Raw genomic sequence first — 6,000 nt, 5'->3', positions numbered from 1 at the left:
TCATTTGCTCTCTCTGCAGACAGGAGAGCAAGCTATGCTCCTCCTCCGCCCACGGAGGAGATGCAAGCTGTGGCCGCCCTCGCTTCTCCTCTCCTGCTGACCAGGTCAACAGCGCTGAGGAAGAGGGCGGCTGCTGAAGCCAGCGGGTCGGCTGCGGCGACGCAGAGGAAGGGCAGATCCCCCACGGCCTACCCCTGCAAGATCTGCCACCAGGCTAAAAGGAAGGAGTTTGGACACAGCCAGTTTAAGGGGGAACATTTTTGTGAAACGGTGGGGGGGGGGGGAAGACTGCAGCGCAGTGGCTGCAGCAGAATAGGGGTCCGCAGTTCAGGTATAGGGTGCCAAGGACCACGGCCTGGAGGAGAAGGAAAAAAGCGGAGGAATAAAATAAAAATTGAATAAAGTACAAAGCACAGCAAGATGTTGCATTGTTTCATTAATTCCTAACATTTTACATAATGTATTCATAGAGGCTTGAACAAAACCATTCACAAAACCTTCTTTGACTCTTGTACATTATAGCTGGAGATGCTCTGTGCCTTTGGCCTAATACATGCTCACCTGGCTAATTTGCATATAGCGCATTTAATTGGTCTGTGAAGATGCTGCCACCACAGTTTCAAAGTACAGGTTGTCATGGGCATCCTTCAGAGGTTGCCGCCACAGTATAAAAGTCCAGGTTGTCATACGTTCTTTCACTTGTTTTTCATCTGGAATCCAAGTACTGCCATTGACCTTTACTGAGCCAAAAGCAGAAACCTTTGAGAGACCTTCATTCATTCACACAAACCTTCCATTTAATCTATTGACCATTTGCTCCATGGACTACATCTGGATTTTCAACGGGATTCTCGTCGATTTGGATTTTGCAGCAACGTGTGAGTGTATGTAAAGACGATTGCTAACTAAAATATGTCAGATGGCACTGTGGCTACCAATTGTGGAGCTGGTAGCTTGGTGAAAAATATGTTGTGAGGGGGGCTTGAAAACATATTTAGATATTCAGCTTAGAAATGTTTCTAGTGCTAGATATTTGAATTAATTATTTTCTTTTGTGTGGATGTGCAGAATGGATTTCTGTCCTTGTTTTAGATTCCGTCCATCCGGCGCGCTCACCCTTCAGGCTTCACCTGCTGCAGGGGCTGAGGCTCGCGCTGTCCAGCGAGGGCCGTCAGTGGCTGCAGGGGTGAAGACCGCTTGGAGGGTGAGACGGGAGGCGACGGAGTGCGTGGCGGCCGGAGGAGGAGATCCCAGCGACTGACCATAATCATAAACTATAGTTACTTAATGCAATGTATTGTGAGAGTAAGCCTTATTTGAAGGAAAAAAAGTTAACCGTTCTCTGATGTCTTTACATTATTCTACAGATATGTACAGTGGCTTAAGAAGGAGGTTTCACGTCCAGGCTCTCAGATGTCGATGCTTATTGAGTACATCAAGAGGAGGGATGAGAAGAAAGCGTCTTCTTCATCTACCGCCTCTCGGCCTCCTTCCTCTTCTTCGGTGCAGCCTGCGTTGCCTCAGAGTAAGTCCATTTCACAGTGATAAACATAAATGACAATGTTTGTATGTGTGTCAAATATTAAAGTCATACTATTTGTCCTAAGCTTCCACTCAGTCTGCAGGCCGGCCCGTTCCCAGGCCTCCTCCATCACCTGCCACACAGCCAGGAGCCACTGACATTGATGATGACGTGCTCGTGTTGGCCGCTGCGGAGATGGACTCGGAAGGTGAGGGGGAAAATAAAATGCCATGTTATTACTAATAGTATAGTCATTCAAAAAAGAAGAGAGACCTTACTCTAGTTCCATTTCACAGCTCCTACTCCTTCTCTGCCACTGCAGTTGGCACCTGCAGCTGCCCCTCGCACAGACCCTGTGGCACACTCATCGGAGGTAAGTGGCTAAAGCTGTCAGTATTGTGCAAGTGTAAAAGACTAAAAGTGGAAGATATCTATTATAAGTCTGTGCTGTTCATGTGTTCTGTGATGTTCTGTGATTCCTTACAGATTCGTCTGCCAGAGGGGTGGAAAAAGTCAATGCCAATCGAGCAGCACGAGTGGGTGAGCAAGGCCCTCTTCAGCAAGGCCGGGACCCTCAAGACCGAGTTGCAGCTCTGGTCGTATCCCCCGGGCCCCCCGAATACCCTGCTGCAACCACCTGCCTCTACTGCCCCCTTCTATCAGCGTCCCTTCGTCCTGTGGATGCCCTACAGGATGTGGTCGTACAAGCTGTGCTGCCCTGTCTGCAGTCACAAGCTTACGGCTGCCGGGCTCTACAGGAACGTCAGGAGGGTCCTGGACAGAGACGGCTGGTATTACATGGACACAGAGTACATGGAGTGTCGTCCCTGTGGCAGGAAGTGGGCTTTGTGGTCACCTGACATCATCCAGCAGCTGGCCATGGAGAAGAGAATTCTGTTCCCAGCCATTCTCACCTACAGGTGGGAGAATGTGTCTATGTGTTAGCCCTTTGTGAGGAGGAAGGGAGGGAGGGGCACTATATTTGAAAGCCTGTTCCCTGTTTTAATATGTGCTTTGTCAACAATAATGTAATCTAATTACACTTTCCCCCTTTTCTCTTTTTCATGTAATCAAGATTGTCTTGGGACAAGAGGGTGATTGCACAAATGGCTGGCCGCACTCTGGGCAACGGCGTCTCCCAGCTCTGCTCCTACCTCCTGGAGAGCCACACCCAAGCCTGGATGGAAGCCAACATAGGCTACCTGTTTGCCCATAAAAAGTTCCTTCAGGCACCAGGCGCCGTGGTTGGCCCAGCATAGCCGCTGCCACTGATGACCGCTGTGCCTTCCCTGCATTGGCTGTTGTCTGTTTGTGTGCAATGCAGCAGACCATTTGGGGGAGTCCAAAGCCAAGGTGACTTCAGTGTTTGGAAGGATACTGAAGATGGACTCCACAAAAAAGGTATTTTAAATACAGTTCACTTAACAACTCCTGTTTTTTATTTTCAGTTTGATTTCGATCTTGTGTTGTTTACCAAACAGATGTTTTGTTGTTTCTCTCTTCAAAGATGACTAAGAAGCTGGCTGGAAAGGCTGCAGGGACAGATATTTGGGTCACCAATGTGGGCAATGAGCACGGCCAGGTGCTCATGTCTGTCGTCACCGCAGCAGAGGGGAGCGGCTTGCAAGCTCTTGGTCGTGGCCTCCTCAACCGCTACAGCGACACGGGGAAAAAAACCCTGCAAGCCGTCTACACCGACCGGGACTGCTGCTCAGCATCGGGTAAGTCCAAGACGGCAGAACTGTTTTCAGACTAGGAGGAGCTGGTCGTCAGGCTGGACGTGTGGCACTTCATGCGTCGCTTTGCTAACGGCGTCACCACGGACAGCCACCAGCTCTACGTAGAGTTCATGCAACGGATCTCCTTCTCCATCTTCGAGTGGGACGGCGGGGATGTGGAACGCCTCCGCGAGGCAAAGCTGCTTGCGGGCACTGCTGTCACCAAGCAGGAGATGGCACGCCACTGCCGCCAATGCACGCGCGGGGAGGCAGAGACCGAGCGGCTGCTGGAAGAGACCGTGCAGGCGTTCCTGGAGGCCAAAGACACCATGAGCATCCCCCTGCTGGACAGGGCCAAGATGGAGGACATCTGGAGCAAGCAGCTGCGCCACGTGAAGTGCATCCAGGATCCTTCATTCCATCTAAATGCCTAAAACCTGCACGCTGGAGCAAGTATTAAAGTCAATGTCTCCTTACAGGTGAGCTCATCGGTCTGGAGTACCTGTACTCCCAGACGGGCGTGCCGCTGCAGGAGAACATCTGGAGGGATCCCGATGTTCCAGATGAGATAGACGCTGTGGTGGATGGCATGGGCGAAGAGCTAGAGGGTGAGGAGGATGAGGGAGTCGACTGCTGCGACAACGACGAAACTGCTCTGCGAACCCGATGCCCGGCCAGACGCTGCCCCCGCTGCCGCACCGGCTACCGCCGCTGCGCCCCTTGCAGCCACCGACGAGGACCTAGATGTAAGCACGAGTGATACTTTTTGCTCTGAACCGGGCAGTCTCTAGTTGTCTGTCCACTGAACGTGTGTCTAATTCGACCTTATTTTCACCCTCTCAATTACAGGACGCTTTTGGGCCCGATGGCGTGTCTGGCTTCCAGCACGTGGTGGACTTGGCCAAATGTCTGGTGGAGTTGCGCCACACCACGTACGTAACAACGAGGAAGGCCAGAGAGATCGTGGATCTCTGGAATCAGCTGGGGGATGCTGATCGAGGGCCTGTGTCTTATCCTCCTCGCTTCAAGGACAGGCTCTTGAAGGGGAGGTTCAAGAGCAGCCACTCCAAGACCTCCGTTACTTCCGGCGTGGACAGTCTCAAACGGTAAGTCCCAGGCATGGCAAATGATTCCAAATCAAAACAGTCCATCCTCCTTCCCCTCTCTAATGTTAATTCCGTCTCGTTACACTTACAGCTGCGTGCTCGGGGCAGCCAGCAGGCCGGCGCAGAGGCCAGACGTGAGCCGGCTGGTGGAGGCCGTCTGCCTGGAGCTCTGCAGCATCCACAAGGAGGGCCGTCGACTACTCGGGCTCAAAGTCAACCGCTGGTCAGCCGTGATGAGGGACTACGCCGTCATCCGGGACTCGGTGATAAACTGTCGCCTCGTCATGGCCGATTGTTGAGTCATTTAACGTTAACAATGGTGTTGTTATCTATCTGCGTGACATAAGCCGTAAAGATTACTAGGCTCATTACTAATTGCACTTGTGTTTTGTTCCTTCTCCCTCCCCCCTATTCCTCCTCATCCTCAGGCACATTGACCGTTGCAAGTCCAACGAGCAGCAGGTGCTTCTCCAGTCGGTGGACCAGCCTTCTACCACTGCAGTGTCTGCAGCACTACTCCCTGCAGCCATGCAGCTACTTCAGTCTGCAGAGCAGCCAGACAACCCCCGTCCCTATGTCGAACCTGAGGATGCGTCCGGTCAGGCAGAAAGGAGGGGGGGGGTCAGCAGCCTCCTCAGGTCGAGGTCCAGGCTGAACCAGCAGCCGTTTGCAAGACAACAGCCTGGCGGAGGAAAAAGAAGACGGACATGGCCGCGTCCAATGTCCCGCAGGGTACGGCTCCTCCTGCAAGGAAGGAGAGTCGTTTTATCAAGTTTACCTGCAAGCTCTGTGGTCAGCCAAAGACCAAGGAGTTTGCCCACAGCTGCTTTCGGTCAGAACACTTCTGCTCGTCCACAGCTGGACGCTCGGTGGAAGAGTGGCTGGCCGAGAAGAGGACAAAACCATAGCTGTTCCGACACTGCACTACCAGCACACAGGGAACAAGCCCTACCCGCAGCATGCAGGCAATGAGCTCTGCCCGCAGCACTGCCCAACCAGCCCGCCCTGAAAAAGGCTGTTGGGTGCAGGGAAGGCTCGAAATGTCATGTTTTGCAGTGTGTCACTTTATGGTTCAATAGAAAGCATTGTAAATGTTAAATCTCTTTTTTTGTGATTGCTTCTTTTTTTACTTTTTTAAATACTGTGTGGAATTCAAACCACTGTCATTTTTCTACCCATGTTCTTATGTTGTCCATCTGAGACACACACTGCACTACCAGCACACAGGCACCGAGCCCTACCCGCAGCAGTGCCCAACCAGCCAGCCCTGAAAAAGGCTGTTGGGTGCGGAGATGGCCTGAAATGTCATGTTTTGCAGTGTGTCACTTTATGGCTCAATAGAAAGCATTGTAAATGTTGAATCTCTTTTCTTTTGTTATTGCTTGCTTTTTTTTTTGGGGGGGGGGGGGGGGGAGTGTTTCAACACCCATTGACACTTCCCTGATTTATGACCCTGTTTAGTCTGTGTTCTGCTCCTCTATGTCACCAACCGTCTCTGGAGGAGGGGATCCCTCACTGAACAGCCAGACAAGTGGATTCCCCTTCATTCTTTTGGTGAGCAGTTTTACAACCCCCTCTTACTCGGTGTCGTGGAGCCGAGCAGCTAAATTCTTAATAAGCACTAGCGTTGCTATTGTATCCCTGTCTGTTTGCG

The sequence above is a fragment of the Hypomesus nipponensis genome, chromosome 13 (genome assembly GCF_054491055.1).
Source record: "Hypomesus nipponensis isolate SF chromosome 13, ASM5449105v1, whole genome shotgun sequence".
Lineage (NCBI taxonomy): Eukaryota > Metazoa > Chordata > Actinopteri > Osmeriformes > Osmeridae > Hypomesus > Hypomesus nipponensis.
The sequence above is the reverse complement of the archived record's forward strand: the minus strand, read 5'-3'. Positions refer to the sequence as shown.